The sequence below is a fragment of the Pinus tabuliformis genome, chromosome 8 (assembly GCF_031772625.1).
Source record: "Pinus tabuliformis cultivar Carrire ecotype Pingquan chromosome 8, CPIR1, whole genome shotgun sequence".
NCBI classification, from domain to species: domain Eukaryota; kingdom Viridiplantae; phylum Streptophyta; class Pinopsida; order Pinales; family Pinaceae; genus Pinus; species Pinus tabuliformis.
The window spans coordinates 1,117,927,585-1,117,951,951 of NC_142294.1; the positions used below are offsets into that span (position 1 = coordinate 1,117,927,585).

General features: G+C 39.7%; 1 pseudogene; it reads right to left on the reverse strand.

The window, feature by feature from the left end:
• Positions 1–9,055: 9,055 nt before the first annotated feature.
• Positions 9,056–24,367, reverse strand: part of LOC149239256 (mitogen-activated protein kinase kinase 3 pseudogene) — a 93,783-nt pseudogene continuing 78,471 nt past the window's right edge.

Consider the following 24,367-nt stretch of genomic DNA (forward strand, 5'->3'; position numbering starts at 1 on the left):
ACCTTAGAGGCACTATCCAGTTTGGACTATGGCACAAACAGACAGAGGGAGTAAAATTTTGTGGCTTCACAGATGCAGATTGGTTGGGGAGTCCATCAGACTGAAAGATTACATCAGGTGGAATTTTCAATGTTGGGTCACAGTTGTTTCCTAGTACAGTAGGAGGAAAAGATCGATGATGCTTATCTTTGCAAAAGAAAAATACATGGTTGCAAGTCAAGCAACATGTGAGGCGATCTGGATGAGAAAAATACTTGTTGGATTGTTTGGTTAGAAGATCGATCCAACTGTGATCTAATGTGATAATCAGAGTTGCATCAATCTCTCAAAGAATCATGTATTTCATAATCAATTCAAGAATATAGATATTTTGTATCACCATTTACGATATTGTTTGCAAAGGCAGATAATATTACTACACTACATTCTGATAGAGGAACAAGATGCTGGCATTTTGACAAAAGCTTCGTCAAGAGGGAAGTACGAGTTCCACAAGTGCAAGATACAGGTGGTTGATAATCCCTTTCTTACTGAGAGGAAGTGTTGAAAAGTGCAGCAAGAAATTCTTAATTTGATTTTGCCTTGACTAAATTGAGAAAATTTGAATTTCCACATCAGTAGATAAGTTAGATGCAGCTAAATTGTGTGACATGGCTTATGTCACCCATTTTACTCAATGAATTCAAGTTGGAGGAGTTAGAGTTCCTTTAAGCATGTGTGGTTGCTAATTTGTAGCAATCAAGGTCAGTTTTCTCAAGTTTTTTTTAGTTAAACTAGTTCCAACTATTAGACAAACTAGTGGAAGGTCAGTTGTGCAATGGGACTTCAGTCAAACTCAGTAATCATCCAGTTAACTGACCAACCAACCCAAAATAGCTAGTGCATGTAGATAATTCGCGTTCCCTAGCTGTGGTGGATATTCCAAGGAAATGTAACATCAGTTGTAAATTATTCTTGAGTGTATAGGTGTTGCATGCAGTTGGATGATCAACCTTTAGAATTGCACAATCGATTATGGAGAAATTCCTAAATAATAGGGGCCTAATTTCTCAAGGAATTGGGCAAGAAAATAAGGGCTCAAGAAGATGTATAAATTGACCAAGTCTGGGTCAAAGCTTCTTAGTGAGTAGAGAGATAGGTTATTCACTTGTACGTTATGCTCAGTTGAGAAAAGAAATTGTAATACATCTCTATTTGATCCAGGTGGCTCCAGAGAGACACACAGAACAAAGAAGGCTTATGAATGCTCAAAAATCAAGTGCTCAGAATGACTTCAAACCAGGACAAGAGCATAGGTCTCATTGTCCTGATCATGGAGGTGCGAACGGTTCGTCAAACCGAGATTCTATGAGGGAGAATGGGCTAGCCAAAGTTTGGTCAAAGTTGGGTTGTGGGCCAGGTTTAAGTGTCCTACAATTTGACCGACCCCAAGGCATGAATCTAGCTCCTGAAATCGGTCTAAATTGTTGCCTCATTAATTTTCCCAATGATACTTATTTTCTAGAAGTTTCAGAACGCCCCTTCCTCATAAAAATCAAATATAATTTATTATGAAGTGGTAGGCCACCATACCCACCACCCCAAAAATTTCATGACACATAATATTTATTATAAGGCCGACGGGCCATAACTCCCCACCGGCCTAATCACCCCAACCCTATAAAACAAATCGCATAAATATTTTAAGGCCAATGGCCATAACCCCCACCAGCCTAATCGCAATCACAACCAAAAAACAAGTCAATATATGGTTTTGGGATCGGTGGCCATAACCCCCGCCGAACCCTTCTCCACAACCCTCCGCATATATATATCATAACCATATATTGTTAAAACATCGTATATCGGAGTGGGTGGACCACCGGTGGTGGACTCGGCCCACACCCTATCACCCCAACCCTTCATATATCGTCGATATATATATTGGCGAAACCACCGTATATCGCGTCGATACATATGCGATAACAGCACCATATATAACTCTGATCGCCAATACCTTAAACAAGTCGATGCGTAAGCGCCAATTCTAAAGGTCGATCGCCGATATTTAGTACGCCGATAATGTTGTTAATGTGGGCTTTAAGGGGCGGGCCGCCCAATGCAGAACCGACCCCCAATTCAAATACATTTGTGGTTATAAAAAAAAAATATATATATATATATATATATAGGGGCGGGATTTGAACCCCCGACCTCTCCTTAACCATTTGTCCATTTTACCAATGCGCTAACAGAATCACATTGGTTAATCCGCCAAGGAAATTAATTTAAATAGTCATTTTTGCCAATGCACGCAATTCAAGATAGAGGAGAGAGATTGCATGGCACGGATTTCGAGGCAGAAGGTAGGCATGCTTTTCGAGACAGTTAATTAATATTTTAATGCAGGAACCATGAATTTTGCCGGAGGGAAAAATTTTCACTTTGTCAAAAATTGACAAATTTTATATGGATTTTACACCTCTCGTTGCCACGAGCACAGTAGCATTGTCCATTTCTTCATCAGAGTTCTATACTTTTCAGTCATTTGCAGAATGCACGTGGAACCATGATTTCAGTAAAAACAGGGAGCGGAACCATGAGCCTTGAAATTTTCCCAAGGTAAAAATTTTGCTATTTCAAAATATAGTCACATTTATACTTGTTTTTCATGGTTTTCCACAGGGATCACAATGGTGAGATTAGATCCGCCATCTGAGTTTCAAATTTCCAGTCCATCCATGGAGCAGAATCATTGAGGAGTCCTGGGGGAATCTAAAAGATTCCTTGAGCCCAGAATTCTCAACTTCTCAGAATTTGGATTTTGGACAGTCAATTCAGCACTACTCGATGCCACAAATCTGATGGTGTCTTCAGATTTCTTATTCTCTCATTTCTTCTTCTCTTCACTTTTCAAAGTGCCAATGTAGATGTCCACATTCATGTGTGGGTAGTCATCTTCATACGATCAATGCCTTGAGATCGATGGTCTGAGTAGCTTCAGCAGTGTGACATCCACTTCTCCGGATGGCCCTTGGTTGTGAGGTATATGTAGTGTTCATGTACTTCTTCTTTATGCATTATGTTGCATAGATCCTTGATTGATGTTGATGCAAGATCTTGTTTATTACATGTTGTCATGATTCCTTGCTTGATTTCATGCGGAATATTTTATGTGATGTACTTGTTGTCATAACTTATCATGTTATGCTTTGAGATCCCTTGTTGTATGTTGTTGGGATACTCTTTTTATCGTCATGCATGTACTTTGCATTGAGATCCCTTTTGTGCCATGTTGGCGAGATGCTCACCATGCATGTTTTTGTGTCATATTGATAGGAGTCTTTTGATTGAGAGTTCCAGTTGTGGAACATCTCTTAGAGCCACTCCTACGTGAGGGCATTTTTCCTTGTATGATCACGACATCATCGTTTGTGTACATCACCTTTATTAACATCACTTAATGTAGCGGCCTACACCATCTTGACACCAAGGCCCGGACACATAGTCCCTCCTGGACGAACTCCGTTATCAATGCTTATGTTTTCATGTGTTGATGATTGTTATGTTCCTCTTCTTTACAGCATGCAGATGTATTCATTAATGTTCTTTTAAAATTCAATTTAACACATCATGAAAGTAAAAGGTCTTGAAAGGGTCCTTCTTCACACCCGGACCTGGATCAAGTGGTATCAGAGCGGTCTTTGCGTTGATGTGAATTGCAATGTGAACAATGACAGAGGATGAAAGAGCGATGTATGAGACCATGGGAAACATTTCCAAAAGAGTGGAAATTGTGTATGAAACTCTACAGAAAGAGACAGAGGAAAAGGAGCGATTTCAGCTTTAGTTGCAAGCCACAGAAGAGGCCATGGAAGAACTGAAGCAAAACAAAAAAAATCTTCAAACAGAAAATGATGAGTTGAAGATGTGTCTACATGAAGAGAAAGAGGAAAAACAAAGTTTACTACGACAGCTGCGAACAAAGGATGAGGCCTTGGAAAAGTTGCAGCATGACCCATGTGAGGTAAAAATTAGTTCTCCATCTTCATGTATGTTTCCTGATGATGATTTCGTTGTTTTTGAAAATCATACCATAGGAATTGGCTCCAAACTGTTGAAGAGAATGGGGTATGAAGGAAAAGGCTTGGGCGTTAATGGCTAAGGCATTGTCAACCCCATCAAAGTAGAGGAATTGCCCCATCAAGCAAGACTTGGGTATGTTAGAAAGGAAGTTGGGGAATGTGCTGAGACAGTTAGCGAACCACCAACAACGGATGATGAGAAACCCTCATCAGTTCTTTCCAAATCGAAAGAGGATGTAAAAGATGTTGATTTCCTTTCAGTTTCATCTTCTCATAGTATGATGTCTGTTGGAGATTTGGAGATCCCAATTACAGGGACAAACATGAGGCTCCTTACAAGGATGAGGCATGAGGAGAAATAAGAACATGGTGTTAATAACCAAGGCATAAATCAACCTTTGGAGGTTGCGCGTGAACATTGATTTTTAGGCTCGAGATACACTAAAGGAGAGTGCTCGAAGGTGTCAAAGTCGTCTGAGACATCGATGAAATCGTCGAGGAAAGAGGATGATGGGAACACATTCCCATCATCCCATGACAGTTCCCATTGTAGGGAGAGAGCTAAGGCAAGCTCTCATCACCATATTGGCATCAAAAACAGCAAGGGAAGGTATAACCACTTTTGATCTTTGAATGTTCATTTCGATTGTAATCATGTTGATAATAATGAACATAAAACATGGCATCGAAAAACATGCACCTTTTGTGGATTAAATAACCATACATTTCCTAAGTGTTGGAAAAGGATGGCAGCACTCAAAAGGATGAGGCGTGAAAGACCCTCTCAACAGCATGAAAAAAAAACAGGTTTAGCAGATATGGAGGAAGAAGACCTACTACAGTCATTGTGACAGAAACGGCCATCAAAGAGCGACTTGTTAGAGGCTCCATCCAAAGCAGCGCCTTAAATATAAAGCGTTGGTGCGTGAACCAAGAAGAGCAGTTGTTCAACAAGAAAAACCACCTCAAGGAGGTGACCCATTCATATTGATAAGTGAAAAATGGTTTCTAAACATGTTGTCATTTCATGGTCATTCTTTTGTAAATCATTTGTTTCATTTTAAAGTGTAAAAGTGATGATGTGTTTTCCATCACTTGTTCAGCAACAATGATGTTTGGTCATGTTTTGAGTTGTATTTTACACTCTGAAAGCGATGTTATGTTTCCATCACTTGTTGAAACAATAGTGTCTAGCCTTATGTATGTAAATCATGTGTTGCAGTGATGATGTGTTTTCCATCACTTTTTTGAAGCAACAATGATATGTTGGCCTGGTTGTCATAGCTGGGGTATTGCATCCATCTTGTTGTAAACATGACCACCAAGTATGTGTTATAAACTCATGGCAAGTGTTGGACGTTTGGGTCATTAGTTGGTCATGTCATTCAATCATGTAATTTGCAAACAATGTACTACAGGTTGCAGAGGTAGCAGGTGTCGGCTCGTCGCTTAAAGCTCTGAAGAACAAAGGTGAAGGAGATGGAAGCGAGATTTTTTCAGGACGCTTTTGATGCAGACAGGGTACAGAGAAAGTTGTAGATTATTTTTCATGCTTTTGGAGGACCAAAAGCTCCTCAGTGGGGAGGATTGATCCAGGTGGCTCCAGAGAGAGAAACAGGACAAAGAAGGCTTATGAACACTCAAAACTCAAAGTGCTTAGAATGACTTCAAACTAGGACCAGAGCATAGATCTCGTCATCCTGATCGTGGAGGTGTGAACAGTTCATCAAACTGAGCTCGTATGAGGGAGAACGGGTCAGTCAAAGTTTGGTCAAAGTTGGGCTATGGGCCAAGTTTAAGTGTCCTACAATTTCACTGACCCCGAGGCATGAACCTAGCTCCCGAAATTGGTCGAAATTGTTGCCTTGTTAATTTTCCCAATGACCCTTATTTTCTAGAAGTTTCAGGACACCCCTTCCTTATAAAAATCAAATATAATTTGTTATGAGGTGGTAAGCCACCACCCCCGCCACCCCAAAAATTTCATAACAAATTATATTTATTATAAGGTCACTGGCCATAACTCCCCGTCGGCCTAATGACCCCAACCCTTTAAAACAAATCGCATATATATTTCAAGGCCTACGGCCATAACGCCCGCCAACCTAATCACAATCGCAACCAAAAACAAGTCAATATATGGTTTCGGGATTGGCACCATAACCCCCACCGAACCCTTCTGCACAACCCTCCGCATATATATATCATAACCATATATTGTTAAAACATCGTATATCGGGGTGGGCAGGCCACCGACAGTGGACCTGGCCCACACCCTATCACCCCAACCCTTCATATATCGCTGATATATATATTGGCGAAACCACCATATATCGCGCCGATACATATGCGATAACAGCGCCGATCGTCGATACCTTAAACACACTGATACATAAGCGCTGATTCTAAAGGCCGATCATCGATATTTAGTGTGCCGATAATTTTGTTAGTGCGAGTTTTAAGGGGCGGGCCACCCAATGTGGACCCGACCCCCATTTCAAATACATTTGTGGTTATAAAAATATATATATAGAGGGGCGAGATTTTATCCCCCGACCTCTCCATAACCATTTGCCCATTTTACCAATGCGCTAACTGAATCACATTGGTTAATCCGCAGGGAAATTAATTTAAATAGTCATTTTTGCCAGTGCATGCAGTTTGAGACATATGAGAGAGACTATAGGGCAAAGATTTCGAGGCAGAAGGTGGGCATGCTTTTTGAGATAGTTAATTAATATTTTAATGCAGGAACCATGAATTTTGCAAGAGGGCAAAATTTTCACTTTGTCAGAAATTGACATATTTTATATGGATTTTACACCTCTCGTCATCACGAACACAGTGGTGTTGTCCGTTTCTTCATCAAAGTTCTGCATTTTTTGGTCATTTTCAGAATGCACGTGGAACCATGATTTCAGCAAAAACAGGGAGTGGAACCATGAGCCTTGAAATTTTCCCAAGGAGGTAAAAATTTTGCTATTTCAGAATATAGCCAAGCTTATACTTGTTTTTCATGGTTTTCCATAGGGATCGCAATGGAGAGATCAGATTTGCCATCTGAGTTGCAGATTTCTAGTCCATCCATGGAGTAGAATCTTTGAGGAATCCCGGGGGAATCTAAAAGATTCCTTGAGCCCAGAATTCTCAACTTCTCAGAATTCGGATTTTGGACAGTCAATTTAGCACTACTCGATGCCACAAATTTGATGGTGTCTTAATATTTATTATTCTCTCATTTCTTCTTCTCTTCACTTTTCTAAGTGCCAGTGCAGATGTCCACATTCATTTGCGAGCAGTCATCTTCATACGATCAATGCCTTGAGATCGATGGTCTGAGCAGCTTCAGCAATGTGACATCCACTTCTTCAAATGGCCCTTGGTTGTGAGGTATATGCAGTGTTCATGTACTTCTTCTTTATGCATTATGCTACACAGATCCTTGATTGATTTTGATGCAGGATCTTGTTTATTACATGTTGTCATGATTCCTTGCTTGATTTCATGCAGAATCCTTTATGTGATGTACTTGTTGTCATAACTTATCATGTTATGCTTTGAGATCCCTTGTTGTCTATTGTTGGGATACTCTTCTTGTCGTCATGCATGTACTTTGCATTGAGATCCCTTTTGTGCCATGTTGGCGGGATGCTCACCATGCATGTTTTTGTGTCATACTGATAGGAGTCTTTTGATTGAGAGTTCCAGTTGTGGAACATCTCTCAGAGCCACTCCTGTGTGAGGGAATTTTTCTTTGTATGATCGCAACATCATCGTTTGTGTAAATCACCTTTATTGACATCACTTAATGCAGTGGCCTACACCATCTTGACACCGGGGCCCAGAGAGGTAGTCCCTCCTAGACGAACTGCGTTATCAACGCTTATGTTTTCATGTGTTGATGATTGTTATGTTCCTCTTCTTTACAGCATGCAGATGTATTCATTAATGTTCTTTTAAAATGCAATTTAACACATCATGAAAGTAAAAGGTCTTGGAAGGGTCCTTCTTCACACCCGGACTTGGATCACTATTCATCATAATAATGCAAGAAGTCATTGAGTTTCTTAGAATATTGCTTTCCCCATAAATAAAACACTGTGTGCATGTATGTTATTTATTATTGCATGTCTAATATTTTTGTTCTAAATTGTGAATTGAATTATGCAAAGCAGTAGAGTAGGTTTTTGTCTTGTGACTTTGATTAAAACTTCATGAGCAGTTGCAAATCCACACCATGATTTCTACACTAGCTTCCTCAATGCAATCAACATTATGTTCCCTTTCTTCTACCTGCAAACAAATAATAGTGGTCATACATACTTTGAAACAAACAATAACATTAAAAAAAAAAATCAACCAATTGAAAGAAATACACTAATGTGGACCTTTATATAGTCCCTTTTTGCACCATAGTGTTGTTATTGTTTGTATATCTTGTGTAAGATCTTCCTTAAACGTGTTTCAGAAGAAGCCCCTTTCTAATACTCATATCCGCCATTATACTCTTACAACTTTCTCCTCCAACAACCAATATAGAAATCCAGAAAGTGCAGCAAATTACTTGCCATATTCACAACTTGAACAATGTGGCGCATATCGATACTATAAGCATGTAGTGCCTCAATTAAATGAAAGATATCCATATTACTGAGATCCTGCACAAACTTGGGAAGGACAATATCAACAAGATATACCCTTATCTTCTTTACTAAATCAGCATGACTCACGACACAATGGCATGATCCTGAACCTATATAATTTGCACCCCTTGAATTTCTTCCCATTAGATCAAGAATATAATGAGAAGTCATTCCCACTCTATTGCAAGAGCCATCAAGCACCTCATGCTCCAAACTAACTATAGACTCATAAAAATATGCAAAGGATATTCTCCATCTTTATGAAGGTTGAAACACAAAATTCAGTGATGCATTTATCTGTTTGGAGGTATTAGTCCATCAATCTCTAATAATATAGTGAGCAAATATTCAATGGAATATTAGTGATTCACTAGCATGATGAAGACTTTCAACTACATGAGCAAGCCCCTCATTAGGGATATTACCGACCAACATTCTATGTATTCACAATAGAGTATAAATGATATCGCTTGCTCCAACTACGTATGTTGAAAGATCAACTTCTACATTTTCATATATTTTTTAATAAAGGGATGTGATAAGAGTTGTTCTATTGTAGGCCTTACAGTTGGGTCCTCCTATAGATAGACATCGACAAATGAGAAAATCTCCTCTGAAGGAAATCTCGTAAAGGTGAGGGATGTGGATCATATATCACCTGTAGCATGAGATTCACAAGACCCTTGCTTGCATTATAGGAGAACTCTCTTGTTCCACATTCAAAAATGGAAAATCCTAGGCTTCAGTTATATGTTGGGAATGAATAATATTCATTACCAATTCTTTTTGGTGACATTTATGTGATAGTCCCAACAGATATACCACACCTTGCAAGAGTGTTCTCCAAACTAACACTAATGCCAAAATATATAATTTGGCTCTTTGTTAATATTTATAAGAAGATTTAGCAGGTTTTATTTTTGTATGCACTTGTTGCCTCGAGCAGTGTATTGAAAGTTTAATCCATGTAAAATTTCATGTGTAATGACTAAAATAATTAACTTAGGAATGCACTTATTTTATTGTACAAGATCTATAAGTGAGCCTACATCTATGTTTTCTATAGAGATGTTGAATTATCTAGATCTAGGAGTGTAAAATGCTCCATGAAACTCCACTAAGCCATTCACATGTGGTGCCTCACATAGTGTTTGAATCTCATTTAATAGCTAGTACCATTTTTTCTTCTCAAAAGAATTTATTTTCTTCAGCAATAAAGATTCAATGAGTTGGTATATGAATGGCATGTTGGACAACACTACTTGAACCACGTCCAATGACACCAAATATGTACATCTCATTGCGAAACACACTGATATGTCTTCCCATTCATATTATATTCAGCAATGCCTCCTAAAGTGTGATTTTGTAAGCCACATTCATTAATATTATACTCTCCACAAAAATTACTCTATAAGTGTAAAATTCCACCCGTTTTTAACTGATATCTATGTTATGTCATAGTGAGGAGTTGATTGAAAGTATAGAATGTGTTTTGGCATTCCAATGTAGATTACTATGCAAGTCAAGGGTCTAGGGCTAGTAGTCGCATTTTATGAGTGTTAACACAGGGGAGGTCGCAATAATGAAATGTGATTTACGGAGAGGTCGCACAGTCACAGTTCAACACAGATCACACTTTTTGGTTGGATTGTTGAAGTTCAAAATTGTGATTTTGTGACCTGGAGATAGGTCGAAGATGAGAGATGTGACCTAAGGATAGGTTGCATGTTCTCATTGTAGGCTAGGTCACATTATCTATGTGCATGTCTATGGCCTTGAAATGTGATTTGTTGAGATTTGTAGCATGGGATGTACTCCAAGCCCTAGGGTTTGGGATTTTGGAGGAATAAGCACCACGAAACTGATTTGTGGGCTTAGAACCCAAGGTGGGGCTTTTGCACTAAAAGTACCAATAAGTTGTTAAATTTTGTTGGTTTGAATTTTGGAGATTGTAGGGAACCCGAAAAGGAACTAGGGGGCCCAAAGATAACCAAAAGAGGAGGTCTAGTTTGAGAGATATTAAATTTTATTTGTATGGGTGGGAAAACATGGAACTAAAGGTAGGTATACTTGAGTTAAGGTAGGCCCAAGGATAGGCTATTGGTTTCCATATGAACTCATATAAATAAAAGAGTGGAGAGACCTTATTAGAAATCCAACAAGTGAAAGTATTCCTCAAGAGAGGCCTTACACACCTCAGATTGTCAAGATGAATAGGAGCAGAAGAGAGGATAGGTTTCTTGTCTTTGGTTTGGTTTGGTTTGGCACATGTAAAGAGAAAAGCAACCGAATATTTGAGAGCCTATCAACTGGAGTAGGAGTTGAGTATTGGAGGAGAAGCTGGGCATACTTTTTAGAAAATTATCTCTAATTTAGTGAGCCATAGAGGTCTGATCCATTGCATGTAGTCAATCTTTGTTGTGGCATTTGAATAAGGGTTTAGATCGCTAATTTGGAGGGTTGAAGATTCAAATAGACAACTAAGTGAAGGTCGCATTGGTTAAGGTGCCAGCGCAATGAATTGGAGAAATTTTAGGCATTTTTTGAGGAGGATTAATAGTCCAGGCTAGGGAAGTCTAGAAGCCCTAACCAAAGGGAAAATCACCTCAATTTTTGTGCTCAGATCCAAGGCAGAAAATAGGGTTGCAAGGGTGCATGGTCTATAGAGGAAGTTTTCTAGGTTGGAGGGTATTTCTATAGGATCTATAAAAATAGTTTCTTGTGACTGTTAGAAAGTCATCCTAAGATATAAGGAGCGAAGCAAGTGGATAGTCTTAGTAGCCCTAGATCAGTTGACAAGAAGGGATTTGGAAGTTATAATAAGGTTGAATATTTGTGTAAGCTCAATACTAATCCTTGAAGGAAAAAGGAAGGAGGTTAAGGTGAGTATATTACATCAGCCCTAGGTTGTTGGATAGAGAAGGATATCTACAGTAGAAGTGGTAAAAAACTTTGCATTGGAATTTAGGGTTTTGTGTGTGCACCAATATTGGAACAATTGCATTAAAAGGGAATTGTACTTTGCACATTGTTTGTCACATATTGTTTGTTGCATACTCTTTGTTACTTCCCTTCCTTAGATAGATTTTCAATGAATGAGGAAGATTTCATCCTCATGCTAGTTTGCATTTTAGGATATTCAGGTGAAATTCAGAGTGAGCTGAAAAAATGAAACTTAATTGAAGATAAACATTAAAATTCATTGAATCAACCTAAGGAGCATTTGTAACATTAATGCAAACACTTATAGGTCTAGGCTAGAGACGTGTTCTGGCATCGTTAAACATAGGGGTTGTCATTGTTTTCCAACGGTGTATTTTTGGGGTGATATATCATTCCACATACGTAAGTGCATGGGATCATTTTCCACGTACCTTCGAGTATATCGAATGGTGCTCTATGCATGAAAAGTATATGGTAATGCTCCAATCAAACATTTACACATTAGAGTGCACTACTATGGACTGCACTTACATGTACCACCAAGTATATACCATGATACAATGAGCACAACATTCAGGGAGATTTCCTACATGTACGTTAAGTCCTTGGTTCACCAAGGTGTATATTGCAGTTCACGGTTACTTGGTAAACCCTTTTTCTAGTTACCCCTTTGTTTTATTTTTGTGTCTTTAGTTTCTAAAATTAATTAATTGACCGTGAAATAGCATCCTCTTCATGGAAAAACTCCTTACTATATATTAGGTTGAGACTAATGGCAATGGTTCCTGAGTCCACCAATCAAGAAAACCCCTCTGATGGGAATCCAAGTCCTTTTCCTCGTTTTGGAAATATTGGTGCTCCTTATATGGCAACATTGTCCCTTCCCAGATTTACCATTGGCTTTCCAGTTTGGTTGTTTTCAACCCATATTATTTTGAATTTCCAAACTTCTTCTCAACCAAGTTCTCCTCCACCTAAACCATATCAACCTCAAGTTGATCCTAAAGTTTACCATTTTCCTTCTTCACCTGTTGTTTCTTCATCCCTTTCTTCCTCCTCGCCTGGTGAAATTCTCAATTCTAGTAACAAGGAAGCTAAGAAGAAGATGAAGAGGACGAAGAAGAAGAAGGAAAATAAGTAGGGGGGGAACCAAGCAACCATTGTTACGGTTGCAACTAGTATGGAAAACTATTCCAATCATCCCTGCAAAATTAAATTCCCTTTCAAGTTATGTAAGGGTGACCATCTTCTTAGAGATTGTTCTGGTATTCCCAAGGTATTAGAAGTTTGGTCCATAGGCTCACATCGGCCTTTTTCATCAACTTCTCGAGATCATGTTGGTAATAAACCCTCAACTAGTGATAGTAAATTCTATGGGAAAAAGGGTAAAGTTAAGTTTCTCTTTCAGTTATGTGAAGGGAATCATCCTATTCACATTTTTCCTTGTATGGATGAAGCCTCAAAAGTGTTGGAAAACCTTACAGATTCTAAACCTCCTCTTAAGCCAGTTACCAGAAGATTTCTCCCAATCCTCCACTAGTTGATGAAATGATTGATCATAATCCCACTCTCTCTGAGTGTGAATCCCATGAGTTCGTTTCTGACCAACCATTGGTTAAGAAAATGGTTGAATTGATTCTGATTCCATTCAACCATACTTTTCTCGTAGAGAGTGAGGATCATATTGCTCAAGTTCTTCTTGTTTATTCTGATTCTACCAGACAAGGGGGCATTTCTCTTGTTCCTATGAAAACCCCTCCAATAAAACTGGCCATTGACTTTGATTGGAGTCAATTAACAGAACCTTGTCTCCCTTCTTACATGCCTTTTAAGATCATGGTAAAGGCTTATAATAAGAATATCCATCACAATGTTATATATGAGGGAGATTTTGTTAGTATTTTATCCTCCACTGTTTAGAAATCTTTGGGTTCCCCACAGCTTATGTTTGTCACTCTGAATATGTTAGATTTTAACTGAAGAACTAGTCAACCCTTGGAGGTCCTTCCTCAGTTTCATGTTACCTTGGGAGGAAAAACTATATGTATTGATGTTATGGTTGTCATGGGCCCTTTGGACTTCAATTTTATCCTTGGGCAAGACTATGTTTATGATATAAACATTGTTGTGTCCACACTCTTTCGAGTGATGTGGTTCCCGCATGATGGAAGGATTATTACTATCAATCAACTTTCATTTTTTGTTCCTAATTTGACTGCCAATATTCTTACTTCCCTAAGCATACCAAATGTGCAAGTGGTATCTTCCCCACCATAGGTTAATTATGTGGCAACCTATCCCATTTGCGTACCTACTGATGAATATGAGCCTTTCATTTTCTGCTCATCGTCTCTCAACCTAAGTCTAGTAGGTGATATGGTGCATCATGTATTGGGGGAACTAGAACCTGATCTTTCCATCAGATCCTTTGATAATTATCCTTTCCAGAGTGTTGTTCTTCCATCTAATTAGAACCTCTTAGAATCCATGGTCTCTTGAAGGCCATGATATAGTTTTGGAGTAGAGTTCCTTGTCTTGTGTCAAGCTCGTTAAAAAATTAATCAAGGTTATTCAGAGCAAAGTTCCTTTTCTTGTGTCAAGCTTGCTAAAAATGAATCAAGATGTCGGAGCAGAGTTCCTTTTCTTGTTTCAAGCTCCATAAAAATGAAATAAGGTGTTCGAGAAGAGTTATTTTTCTTATGTCAAGATCCTTAAAAAATTAAACAAGGTTCTCAGAGCAGAGTTCCTTTTCTTGTGTTAATCTCATTAAAAAAAGGAAACAAGGTCCATTGAGCATAGTTCTTTTCCTGTGTCAAGCTCGTTAAAAAATGAAACAGATCCCCTTCTAATTTGAGTCTTTGATTAGATCTCGTAAATTCCTAGTCGAGTATTTCACTTGATCTCATCAATGAACCTTCATTCCATCCACTTGTTAGCAACCAGTAGTCTACTTAGTTGAATTAAATGAAGCTTGGTGGGCATGTACCTCGAATTGAGCCATTATGTTGGGGGCATGCAAACTAATTTCAAGCATAATTTCCTATGTTTCAACCTAGTGTAAAAATCAAACCATTCTCATCCTACCTCTTGTGATTTCCATTTTTATCAGCATGTTTCTCCCATATGAGCCTTGGTTTTCTCATTCCATCATCGCCATATGCTTGGTCGATCATACACTTTCACTTAGTTATTTTGCCCTTTCCTGAGGAACCGTTGCGCTGAGTGGTCTTATTAGCCAACCTCTTAACCTCTGCATGTTTTGAGTAGTTCCATCATGACCTGAACTAGTTGTTATCCTTTTATACCACTCATTCCTCTAGGATTATTCCTCTTTCAGCTCTTTTCAGACTCCCAAAATATGAAAAGATTTTCGAGCACCTGTATTTTTGAACTCATACAAGTAAATGAAAAGATGCCTACTCAGTGTAAGTTTAACCCTTTTCATAATTGAGATATACTACTTACAAAAAATGAGTACCTTAGTCGAGCATGGCTAAGAGGTTCTCTTGGGTATTATTTTCTGCCTTTATAGACCTAAGGGACTATCTATGAAAAGGAACATCTAGAGTTTTCTATTTTGCCTCTTTTTCAAATTCTCTAAACATTAAAAATATGTCAAGTTTTCACCTTCGTTAGACTTGTAGAAACATCAAATAACGATGGACTCGTTGTTCATGATGGGACGAAACCACTCCATCTATGGGTTCGTTAAATATTCTTATATGGATTCATTGGAAGGATGAACTTACAAATCAAGCATATTTTATCCTCCTCAAGCTTGTTAAAAAATAAAGAGATACTGACCAGTATGGTTGGGGAAATTGGGAAAACATGGTACTCCATTTATTAATGGTAGCGAGTCACTCTTAAACACGACACTCTTTGACTTCATATTTGTGGTTGTTGGGTTGGGAAATCTTCTTGTATTTTCACTTGTATTTTCGCTTATCATACCATTTCAAAGCCTTTGTTTTCGGTTTTGGGTCAATGCTGCCAATTCCATTCAATGTCACTACTTTGTTGAAGAGAAGTCATTCAGTCAATATCTGCCACAATACTCTTAAGCCTTCATTTCATGTCTACCTTTCCTGATCTAGTTCTGTATCAGCATCATTCTGATCATTTTGTCTCAAATAATATACCCATTTTGTGTCATTGATGGGGGATACATCAAGGCCCTCCTACGACGGGTCACTTCCTATCGACACCGGCTCATTATACAGGAAGTTGACTTAGGAACATCCCTTCGCATATTGGTGCTTGCATACATCAATGTAAAGTTTCTTGCTCAAGGCAACAATTTTTCATCATTGGCCTTCAAAAGAAAGCTTATGTGTGGTGTTCGACATCAACTCGTTTATTCACACCATACAGATTGTACTATAGTACCTTGAGAGCCATTAACATCATCATTGGTTTCTCTCACGTATTTTAATGACTTAGACCATTTCCCGGTAATCATATGGTGTCTATTATGTTCAACCTTGGCTCATTAATTCACATGGTTAGACTCATACATTGGTTAGTCATGTGAACGAGATAGAAGACCCCGGATCTAGTTTCATCCATCCGACCTACGATTTCATCTTGGCTATGATCATATAGACATTGATCCAGTCATGATTCCACCATTTATCTATTGTGGACGTTTCTTTTGATCATTGTACATGTAAAGTTAACTTATGTGTTGAGTATGGGTATGCCTCCCTCAGAAAAGATGTCATGATGTAAATGTATTGTAACAGATGATGATATCGTCAGTTGTTCTTGATCCTAACTTGTCACAAAGTAAAGCACTTCAGTATTTGGTTGTCATTTCTAACTTTTCACTTTACTATGCAATCTGTTATAGGCCATTTTGTCACATCTGGTCAATAGTCCTTCAAACAGGACCATTCACATCCTTTGAACACTTTGTCATCCTCCCTACACAAAGCCCTAAGTATGCCTCTCTCACATCCTTGAGTTTCTGCCTGAAACTTCGTCATTTCAATCATTTTTAGGCCCAATGAACCCTGGACCCTCATTGACCAGCGTTGACTACCAAGTTTTCCTACTTGGGCCTGCGTTGATCACCTACAAGTTTCTCAGTCTTGAGGGTACGTTGATTCTAGAAATTTGGGAAAACAAAAAAGAATCTCAAAGATTCCTCTTCCAAAATCTTCCAGGATCTGTTGTAACTACTTACCATGGAAAAATTCTTGAATACTATCCTATCCTACCTTGGAGTTTTCGTACCTTATTCCTTGAGTTCATCCTCCCATAAAGAGTGGATCTCAAGCCTAGATTGGTAAATGGATAAGAATTCATGAACTACCTATACTTCCCATATATTTACATCATTCCACAAGCACTTGGTTAGTTGTTGTTTTCCTTTGGAGATTGAATCTACCCTTATGCTTCTACTGTGAGAGACATTATTCCATGCATTAGGGTGACTAGAGGTGCACTTTGGGGCAAGGAAAGGATGAGTCAAGTTGGAGGAGCTCTTCTACAAGATCAACACCCATTTTTTGTTGTAACTCACTCCATTTCTATCAATGCAAATAGTTATTTGTTTTCATACATATGATGTTATGATTTCATTTATTTCAATACCATATTGATCTATTGAATAAATGGATTAGATGATGCTACATAGAATCCATAGATCTTTTGCTTGTGTTTTCTGATTGTGCAGGTTGTAATTATAGTGATCAAAGGTGGGATTGGAGCATACAAGCCAAGGAAGGATCACAACATACGAAGGATTCTAGGTAGGCTTCATCTCGTTATCTATTTACTTTAATGAAAACATCAACTTCTTTGTCTTTCTGTTGTTCTATGTCAGTCCAGTAGGACTAGGGAAGATACTTCTGTTTGCAGTCGTATATTTCATATAACACCAAGGACAATGCTAGACATAAAAGGAAATGGCCCAAGAAATCCACAAATCTAATTAATGTAAGAACTTATTTTCTATAAATCGTTTCCAACAAAGAATCAAACAAGTTGCTAAGGGATAGACAAATCATCCTGCAACAAAGCAGCAGAAATCTGAATTTCAAGAACAAGTGAAATGTTGGACGTGTGGTGAAAATCACAGGAAAAAGGACTTCCCATATCAGAAAAACATTGAGCCAAAGATTTAAAATGCATGAGAAGCTCGCACAGTGGGTGATGTAACTCATAATTTTCCCAGAATTTACGTAGCAGTGGACAATCTCCCGGAAGACCACCAAGGATCCATCATCGAGATGGAAGGTAAGTTGTGTGATAAATTTATTTCCATTTTAATTGACTTCGGTTCTAACTACAACTATGTCATCCTAGATCTTATGGAAAAATGAAATTTGGCCCAGGAATTGCATGCAAAACCATCATTGGTTCAATTGGAAATACGAACGAAGAGAAGAGTGAGCCATTGGGTAAAATCATGTGTGATTTAGCTTCAAGGAATGTGTTGTAGCGGCTACGACCACCCTCCAAAATTTTTCCTTAGCTTCATTTTGGAGCCTCCCTACCAACCATCATCAGCAGCATGTCTTGCACTGTCAAGTACACAAGCTTCAGTGGTTTTCTAGCATCATGACAACCTATGCATGATAGCTTGTTGCATTCCCCTCACAGGTTGCTTCCCCGGACTTGGTCCAGCTGCAGGCTAAGCAACTCCCTCAAGAAATTGTGCAGTTCTAGAGGGAAACCATCCTTCCCTCCATAAATTCCGCAATCATGTCTAGCAGCCTGTTGGGCTCAGGAATTGCACAATTCTTCCTATCAACCTTCCCTGGAAAAAATGCGCAATATGACCCAGCAGGACTACTCAACACAAAAATTGCGCAATCCTGGACAGCAGATAGCTGCTCAGCCCGGAAATTGTGTAATCTCTCTGCGCAGCCAGCCCAGCTTCCTCCCAGAAACTGCACAAAAGTTACCCTCAGTCAAGCAGGTTGTTGCATGTGTGATCAGGTTGACCGGTTCCACCAGGGACCGAGAAAACTTGACTTGCATGCATGGGCTAATTTTTCACAAATAGCAAAAAGAAACATGAAAAAAGCATCCCAAGATTTTAGGGAGCTTTTTTTAGCAACTGGAGGTTACATGCAAAGATCATTTTAGAATCTTTCCTCCAAGTGTCGCATTTTCCTAGATTTGTGCCATGCATGTCATGAGCATCAAACTCATTATTCGATGCTTCAAAGATCACTTATTCATATTGATCTTGGACCTCTGACATCCGACTGCACATCCAAGAGTCTTCAACACATCTAGCTCAACTATTTCTGGGTAAGTCTGCTTAACTTGTCTTTTGCAGCATTTCTGTCACTTTTTTGTTTTGGCTTGTGTGACTGTTGTCTGCTTGATTTCTGTGAATGCTTGTTTTCATTTGCATGCATAGTAGCTTGTACTAGCACCATTTCAGTTTTTGTTAGCATCTCACTGTTGTTGCATGCATGACTTTGTTTTGCACAAATGGTCGTCGATTCGGTGACTTGGTTTACACACATGCATGTTGTTCCATTTTCTGAATCTTGCATTCACTGTTTTCGTGAACGATCATTCACTCCTTACACCCAATATCGCCATCCATTCACATTCACGTTTTATTTTAGTTGCCCATCGGTGGGTCTAGGAAACCTTGGCCCGGACTCTCCCTCACCAAGATAGCATTGTGCAATCCTCAGAGGGAAGGGTTTGCCTTCCTCTTAGAAAATGTGCATTTCTACCAAGTGACTATCCTCCAGTCTTTCATTGTGAAATTCTGAGAGGTAAGGACTGCTGGCCCATAAAATTACATAATGCAATCAATGGGCCTGCAACCCTTGCCAACTGAAATTGCACATTGCGTAATCCTAGTAGCCAACATGCCAGTCTGGATTGCACATTGCACAATTCCAGTAGCCAGCTAGACTCCCATTAGTCTGAACTTCCTTTTGTGTAGTTCCGACAACCAGTCTCCAAGCATCCCAGAAAAAAATTGCGCAATCCTTGCCAATCAATCCCCAAGTATATAGCATGTCGTTCCTCAAGTTTTCTTTTGTTTTAGTTTGTAGATTTCTTACCATGCATGTCGCTATGTCTCTATATCTAGTAGGTGTTCGTCTGTCTCTTAGCAGTTCAAGATCAATGGCCTGCAAGAGAGCAGGATTAAAGGACACTAACAAAAGTTCAACTGGAGCAATAGTTGAGCGAGTGTCTACAAGTTTGTCGATCTATTAAGACACCAAGTTGATTGTAGACAAGAACATCAAGATGAAATGGAAAGAGGTCAATGATGCATTTTCAGGCACATTTGGGGAAGACCTCAAAGACCACAAAGTCTATGTGAACATTCACAAGTCCAGCTTATATCGGATTGCATGCAAGTATCCCGTGTTCCCATGCGTGAACATGATACATGGATCATTTCGCACACTGATCCTGAGATGGTGACATTGAGCAGTGTAAGTGGGATGGAAACTGCTACATTCAAGGCATAAGATTATGAATAGATGTACCATATTTCGAAGCTCGTGATCACCATGGAGACACCCTTCAGCATACCCAGTAGCAATGCCAACTCCAAGGATATCTTGAAGAACTGGGTGAAGGAGCCGACCAAATTCAGGATGACACCAACTAGGTCTACGAGATGAAGATATTGCGGAAGGCGTATCAATACTTGGTCATCTTTTCATGTCACTTGTATGGCCAAAAAAGCACGAAAACCATCCCAAAGAGTTGGGTGATCGTGTTGGACCAACTAGCAAGTGAAGGAAACGCATACAACTGGTCCAACATGTTGGCTCACGGGCTGAAGGAATAGGTAACAAGAGCTCGATAGCCGCCCAAAGGTCAGAAAGTAGAAATATACATGTCTTCTTACATCTTGGATGCAATCTATGCCCGTCAGGAGTTCTTGGGCTTGAAGTGCACATGGACATCGGTGGAAACCTCTGTGAACACTTATTGTAAAATGTTGTCTGAATGCAGCTTCATAAGAATTATCACACCATTGTCTGATCATTTTGTGACCTCGGTGTACAAGATGATATTTGAACAAGATCCACCCTGCATGTTGAAGGTAGAAATGGAGGCACTAATCGATATAGCAGATTGTTACGCCTCACCATCCGACACGTTCATACATATGTACAGCGTAGAGAAGCCTCCGCATGTTCTACCAAAGCTTTCCTTGGACAAGCTTGTCATGCAGGAAGTATCATACCACATCTCAGCAGGACTGTCAGTCAGGCTACACTAGAAGAAGAAGGCACCTTAGCCCGCTCTTCCATTGCAAATCGGGTTATATGAGATATGGAATTTCAAGCATGCACATGTCGAAGCAGAGGAGATCAAGAAATATCCATTCAACACTTGAAGCTACAATCCATATGACCCGCATTGTTTTGTAAAAGATCATTGTGCGAGAGTACAGTTTCAGTGGATCCACGGGGCATGTAATTGGGTGGAGGAAGACCCATGGAGATATTTTTACAACTTCTCTAGGCCCAATGAACTAGTTAGCATCGTTGTGGAATGGTTAGTGAAGCAGCATCTAGGAGAGCACCAACAGAAGTAGCATCAGAGGTAAAAATACCAGCGCGCAACAAAGGAAAGAGGAAGATTGTTGATAACATGGGGGAGGAACAAAGCTACAAGTTCCGAGCAGGCCCACTTGTGCAGAAAGCAGCTTTTGCAATAGAGGTGAGGAGCCAACAGCGCAACAAGAGGAACACATAAAGGCAAATAGAAAAAAGGAGAATGGAGGAAACAGAGAAGGAGTTTCATGAGTGAAAGGAGAAAATCTGGAAGGAACAGGAGTTGCGCAAAGAGGAGAAGGAAGCACATCAAGAATAGGTACAATAGGTGGTGAAACATGTACAGAAATATGAAATTGTGCCTGTACAAGTAGTCGACTCATCCAAATAGCTAGCACCAAGAAGACAGGGTGAGCCATCATAGGAGAAGGACTTTTCTCAAGAGATTGAACATGCACTTGAGCAGATGGATACAGACATGGAGCAATAGGAGTTAGAGCAAGATATTGACCTCATGCCTCACCACCAAGAGGTCAACCCACCAGCTTGACTAGATCCAAAAGCAGAGCAAGTCCAAGCGACCAAGGAGACACCTAAATCCTTGGAGACAATCCGGAGGGAGAGATGCACAACATCTCATTCGATGAGTCCCAACATAGAGTTGTGCAATCTTGCAAAGTGTCGACTCCAAAAAAACACACATCTCCTTCGCAGTTTGAGGAACAAGTGATTGTGTCTGATGTGCACAAGCATCTAGTAGTTTGGTCAATGCTACCAGAGCATATGCTGAAGAAACTAACTTGAGTGTTCACTTCCTAATAGCTGAGAACGAGTGAATGGCTAAGGAGTTACAGATGGGCAAGTAGGGAGGAGAACTAATTACAGCATCCACTAAGCGGAGTTGAAGAAGACAAAACTGGATGAAGTATTGTCCCTTGACACAGTCATGCAGGCGTTGTATTCCAAATTTGGTACTATGCATAAGAGAGCTGTCCATCTCAACGATTGTAGCAGCGATGTGCTAGGAGAGCACATATCTTGTCGAACGTGCATGTTGTTGTTGATTACATTCAAACATGGATAATGAGATACAAGGGAGCCTCATTACACTGGCCCAACATGATGAAGCCCAGAGCGGTCGAGCTAAAGGCACGCATCCGGAGTTAGATCAGGAACTATAAAGACCTACCATAGCTCATCACTAGTCTATAAGCTTCCTATGCACTGGTATTCAGGAGTATGGATGTTGTTGTCCATGCACATATGATCCCATCTATTAGGAAAATCACCCAGGAAAAGAAAAAGGCACATGTCTGACTGGAGCTTGACTCGTACTTTGACGAGTTGATGTGCATAGCGACCAACCCAGACTTGGTGATCAGTGCAGACACCATACATCAATATTTTGTTGGTCTGATTGTACTCAAGACAATGATGCACATGTTATCAGACGAGTTGGACAGATAAGCTTGAGCAGTGTACCTGGTTCTATGGAGGTGAGAGTTCGCTTACAAAAATATTTCACCTTAGAGTACGCGAACACCATCACGAATTACCCAGCTTGGCATCAGTTTGTTACTGTTGATCACCATGAGGATGTCGAAGGGTTGGCCTTCCCATAGTTTTCCAAGTCATAGTGATGTCTTGCATGACTTTCTCAATCCGATTTTGTCTCGCATGGGTACATGTGCATATTGTATGTAATGTCTTGTCAAGTGTAAGTTCAAGTGTCAATAGTTGGATGTAACATTAATAGAGTAGATGAAGAGTCATGAGGGTAGATGAACTGTCACCAAGGGGAATGTCAAGGGTCACCAAAACCTTTGCTATATACAGTCCCTCATAACTCATTATAGAGGATTTTGGTCAACCAAGCTTCCGATAGGAGTATCTTAGAGAAAGCTTGGATAGTATTGTAATGAGCCTTGGCTTCTCCACTGTGCAGAGCTAGTATATCTCTTTGGAGGTGCAGAAGGCAGTGACTATAATGTTCCGTTATCAAAACTAGTGGTTGGTCATGGTTGTATTGTATGACCGGAACTTACACTTCTTAATATAACAGAGACAACATGTTTCATGTATATGTCTTATTGTATTTCAGCTATCTTGTTTACTCTAAATGATATATGTATTTGTTTGCTTACGTATGCTTGTGTAGCTATTTTCTATATATGTATGTATGAATCTTAATGAAATGTGTTTTTAGTTTAACCATCACTTTGGATTGCTATCTTACTTGCCTTACATGTTGTGATGCATCTTTGCTCGTGTGTTCCCTTCTTAACTAGGTGTTTTCACAGGTTTCCAAGGGGTGCACTCACCTCACCGTTCGTGTGTTAGAACCACTCATGCACCTTCCTTGACTTACTGCAACTGTCACACCCTTACTACCAACAGGGACATCTTACTTGCCTTTGGGCGAAACCGTGGTCAAGTCGATATCGTTCGACCCACTGTTGGGACTCCTACACCAAACAGTCTGATTTCTAATTGGGACTTCTTATCGGGGAGATCCCCTGACATGTTGGTGGGTCCAGCACCATGAACATTTATGGTGCTAGAAGGAGGTCCAGATAACAAGCTATGTCCTCTCATACTGTTTTTAACCTTTTCACATCTATCATGGATTTTGTCACACTCACCCCTCCACGATGTTTTTCGCATGCCGAACCTCTCAACATCACGAGGGAGTTTTTTGATCTCTTGTCTGAATTCACGTATGATGGTGAAGGTGAAGTGGCATGGCCTGTGTTCTTACATAACTTCCTTTCCATGCTTGACAAGGAAGATGGATGTTCTGATGAACAGGCCAGTCTACTGCTTGCATACACACTTTGTGAATCCCCACTATGGTGGTGTTGCAGCCTACCGGCTGACAGTGTGCACTCACTCGAGCATTTATGTGATCTCATTGAAGATACTTTCCATCATTTTGATCCAGAACATCTTGACCAAAAATTGTTACAACAATGGAAGGCCCCTCATGAATCGCCTGATGATTTTTTACTGCGCTTCCGTGTTTTGCAGTTTCAAGCTCCAAAAAGCCAGATGAAATTCCAGTATCTCATTAACAGATTCGAGTATTTTCTTATCAAATCTATCAATCCCAAGAAGAAGTTTGAGCCCAAGCCTCGCTCAACATACTTCAGTGATGGAGTTGCGCAATCACAAATAGATACGGTCGCTGTCACGAGTGACTATCCACCATCCCCTC